The sequence below is a fragment of the Alligator sinensis genome, unplaced genomic scaffold (genome assembly GCF_000455745.1).
Source record: "Alligator sinensis unplaced genomic scaffold, ASM45574v1 scaffold557_1, whole genome shotgun sequence".
Taxonomy (NCBI): Eukaryota; Metazoa; Chordata; order Crocodylia; family Alligatoridae; genus Alligator; species Alligator sinensis.
Genome location: NW_005842349.1, coordinates 862,670 through 867,243, shown reverse-complemented (window position 1 = coordinate 867,243; position 4,574 = coordinate 862,670). Strand labels below are relative to the sequence as shown.

The following is a 4,574-nucleotide window of genomic DNA, read 5'->3' as shown; positions in this document are numbered from 1 at the left end:
TATCCAACCTTCTCTTAAAGACCCCCAAGGTAGGGGAGAGCACCACCTCCCTTGGAAGCCCATTCCAAATTTTGGCCACCCTTACCATGAAGAAGTTTTTCCTGATAGCTAGCCTAAATCTGCTCTCTGTCAGTTTGTGACCATTGTTCCTTGTTACCCCAAGAGGTGCTCTGGTGAACAGAGCATCTCCAATCCCTTGCTGCATCCCCCTAATGAATTTGTAGATGGTCACAAGATCGCCTCTCAGCCTTCTTTTATGAGTCCCACTGCCCATCAGGCGGCCTGCAGAGGGGAGCTGCTGCCCTTGCCCCCCACCCCTCCATCAGCTCTGCTCCTGGTAGAAGGCAGAGTGCAGGGTGGTAGGTGATAGTGCTCCATCCCTGGCTGCCCGCACATACCCCGTAGCCCCTTTCCAAGTATCCCTGGGGGTACACATACCCCTGGTTGACAACACCTGGTTTAGACTGCTGTGAATCTCCTTGATCTGTGATGTTGTGTTTCAGGAGTGGGTACCTCAAGCTTTTCTGTGAACAGACTTATTGTTACCGATAAATTGTGTGCAAGGAATATGGGGAAAACTTGTTAAGAAGGTGGGAAGTATTGCAGATGACATAATGCATTCTGGAAGGGCAGAGCTGGAATGCTGTATTTTTTCAGTAATCCCTGGTTGGTGAAGAAGAGTAATAATAGACAGTCTTACATCACATAATGTAGCTCTTGGGCTCCTTTCAGTTGTTCTCTTTTGTTCCCCAGGCAGCTCAAGGAGTAGGGAACTGGAAGGGAACTTCTGAATGATGTTCCATGAGTACTGCTCATGGAGGTAGCTGGCCTATACTCTTCTTTCTAGATTTTCACCTGAGTAGCAGAGCTTCCAGTTGAAGGGTGGAGTTCTGAGCAGAGTCAGCTGGGCATTTTCCATCAGAATTATATTAATAAAATATTCATTTTTTTCATAGGGAAAAACAAAATTTCTTCATTGATGCTATCAGTAAAGTGATAAAATGACAATTTTTGTTTTTGCAAGATTGCCATATTCTCTTGTGATTTTTCAGGTTTTGTAGCATTTTCAGCAATGCCAGAGTTGGCTCAAAAAATCAAAATGTTTTTTGCATTGGGTCCCTTATATACATTTCAGCACACAATAGGTCCTGTCTCATATCTTCTGTCCCTCCCGGAGGCACTTTTTAAGGTTAGTTATATTTTATTTTCCTAATGAATAAATTAGTTAATCATTGAAATTTTAATTTTTATATATAATATATATATGCTGAAATTTTATTGTCCTATGCTGTTACTGCTTACTTAGGCTTATGCACCCAGCAAGGTGGGTGGGCTGGTCCTGAAGATATGTGCGGGGTAACAAGGAGATAAAAACTCTCCCTTTTGCCACAGTGACTTTTCTGTTTCAAAGGAGTAAAGAGGGTACTTCAGGAGATGGGAGGTTGGAGAAGACACTTGGACATTAAATTAGTGATAGGGTGAGTTCCCCTGCATACAGGCATTGGGACCATGCATGTGAAGCAATTTGCCTGAACAATGGAATTCTCATTCTACAGGAAATATTTTTTCCATTTCAGGATTAAACTATGAGAGATTTTTCTATCAAAATTTATTTTAACTAAATTAATTCAACACCCCACTCCCTATCCCCACCCCTCAAAAATCCATTGTTATTGGATCAGCCTTCTCTTTCAAAAGACAGTTAAACAAAGATGCTTTCAATGAGCTCCACCATATAACTACCTTTCTTGCCTACCTCTGGCCACTCAGTTTACCGTCTGCCAACTTCAGCCTTCTTCCAAGTCTGCTCTGTTTCGTTCTAATCTTCATTTGTTTTCTTCGTTTTCTCTCATCTAGCTCCAGGAACAATGGATATTGTTTACTGAATGAAATGTCACTGGCAAGTGTTTTTAGGGCTTATAGATAATCATATTCCCATGCAGAAACAGGAAGGACTGAATCACTTAATCATAATAATGTATGAATCTCTCGGTGTATCTTAAGCCACATACTGTCCTCCAGTGAGCTTGCCTTGTACAAAATGTACTCTGATTAGTAGATAAGGTACAAATGTACCTTGTCTTCCATTGAGTGTCAAATAGCCTAGTTTATACCTGTGAGGAAACAATACATGCACAGTACAGGACAAGTTTGCATTATTCACATACTTTTCTTGGATTAGCCTGCTGAAAAAAAAAATTCTTTACCTCAGTCTTTGCGAGTCAGAAAAAGGCAGATGTGTCAGAAAAAAGAGCAATGACTACAACTCAGTACAACAAGCTAAGGAAATAAAGAGTGGGCCAAAGTACTGCAAGGTGAATACGTACGTGGTTGGATCATCATACTTAATGTGTAGTCATCAATGGCTCAATGTGTAGTTGGCAGGTGATATCAAGTGGGATTCCCCATGGGTCTGTCCCTGATCCAGTCTTGTTGAATCTTCCCATTAATGGTTTGAGTGATGGCACTGAGTGCATGCTTAGCAAATTTGCAGATGACACTAAACTGGGTGTAATTGCAGACACTGGAGGGCAGGACTAAGATCCAGAATTACTTCAATAGACTGAAAAAATGGTCCACAGTCAGTCAAATGAAATTCAACAAGGATAAATATAAAGATCTGCATTTGGGCCAGAATAATTATATGCAAACAAATACAGATTGGGGAACAGCTGTCTAGACTGTAGTGCTGCAGAGAAGGATTTAGGGATACAGTAGACAGTAAGCTGAATATGAGCCAACAGAGTGCTCTTGCTATGAAAAAGGCCAAGAGAATACTGGGTTGTGCTAACAGAAGTGTTACCTTGCAAGTCAAGGGAAGTGATTCCTCCTTTCAGTTCAGCACTGGTGAGGCCTCACCTGGAGTACTGTGTGCAGTTTAGGGCACCATACTTCAGGAAGGGTGAGGACAGCTTGGAAAGAGTCCAGTACAGAGTGACAACAATTATAACAGGCTTGGGAAGCAAGTTTTATGAGGAAAGAACTAGGGTTATTTAACCTGGAGGACTAAGGGGAGATTTGTTAAGTCTTCAAATACCTGAGAGGCAAATACACAGAGGTTGGAGATGTGCTTTTCTCTGTGGCTGTGGAGGGACAGAACTAGGAGCAACAGCTTGAAGTTGCAGCAGAGGAAATTTAAATTGGAGATTAGGAGGAACTTTCTGACTACGAGGACAATCAAGCTTTGGAACAGGCTACGTAGAGATGTTGTGAAATTTTCATCCTTGTAAATTTTGAAGAACAAGTTAGACACACCTGGCTGGGATAGTTTAGTCAGGGATGATCCTGCCTTGAGTAAGAGGATGGGTAGTAGGCCTGTGCAAAGTGACTAGTATTTGCTTTGGATTCGGCTGATTCAGGGGACAGTGATTCAATTCGGTGATCGATTCAGCCAAATCTGATTTGGAGATTCACTCACTGCCGAATCAGCTGAATTTCCAAATCAAACAGGCCTCATCCCCTGCCCACTTTCCCAGCCCCATCAATGGCTGCCCTGCCTGGCCCTAGCCTCCCGGCTCTTTATAAAAAAAGAAGCCCAACACTCACTGGCTGCTGCCTGACACTCACTGGCCCCTGTCCTCTCTCCCAGCCCCATCAATGGTTGCCCCACCTGGGCCCAGCATCGGCTTGGGGGGGGAAGCCCCGCTCTCACTGGCTGCTGCCAGGTGGGGGGGTGATCCCTGCTGCTCCCCACTGCCCTCACTTCATGGGGGGCTCTGTCATGAGCCCCTAGAGGCCCCAACAGCAGCTGGTGAGTGTGGGGCCATTTTTAAAGAATAACAAGCTGGGGCTGGACGGGGCAGCCATGGAGGGGGGGCACTGGGAGAGTGGGCAAGGGTCAAGGGGTTCTCAGGGAGGCTGGGGGAGCAGGGTGGGGTTGGGACCTGGCTGGGGCCCCCCCCTTGCAGCTCCCCCCTGCCCCCTACTTGGTCTAGCTCCCTGCGGCAGTGAGTGGGGACTGCCTGAATCCCTGAAACTCTCCGAATCATTTCCGAATTGATTTAGAGCACTTCAAATTGATTCAGACCTTTTTATTGGTCTCCTGATTCAATTCACATTTGGAGATTTGGCCACCGAATCAGGTCGAATCTCCTCCAAATCAAATCGGCACCCAAAGCTTCACACTGCCCTAGTGGGCAGAGATGTGTGTTTTCCAGAAAATTTTTTCCAATGCCCTAAATAGAGTGTGATCTGATTTAGCATGCTTATTTGACTTATATTTAGTAAACAAAACTAAAAAGCTACCCCCATGTTAATTTTATGTCTCAATAGCCACAAGTATTTGAACTGAAATATTTGATTAGGAAATAAATTAAATACAGTATACTTAATGTGGTTTAAATGCTATATTCAAACAAATCCAAAGTTGTATGTGGAAAGAAATTGTTTTTATTGGAATACTTGTAAAAATGTAAAGACAATACTGTGGCAAAGTGGGGCTCCCTGACTAGCCAGTGTTAATTTCCCTACTTGCCTTTGGGCATGCCACCCACCTGATTCACCTGCCATGACTTGTTCTTAATAAATTATGATGTTAATTTAGGTGGGAGGCTGCCCAAGGGGCACTATCTGCA

General features: G+C 43.9%; 1 pseudogene; it reads left to right on the top strand.

The window, feature by feature from the left end:
• LOC102376471 overlaps positions 1-4,574 on the top strand; it is a 24,791-nt pseudogene that overhangs the window by 10,627 nt on the left and 9,590 nt on the right.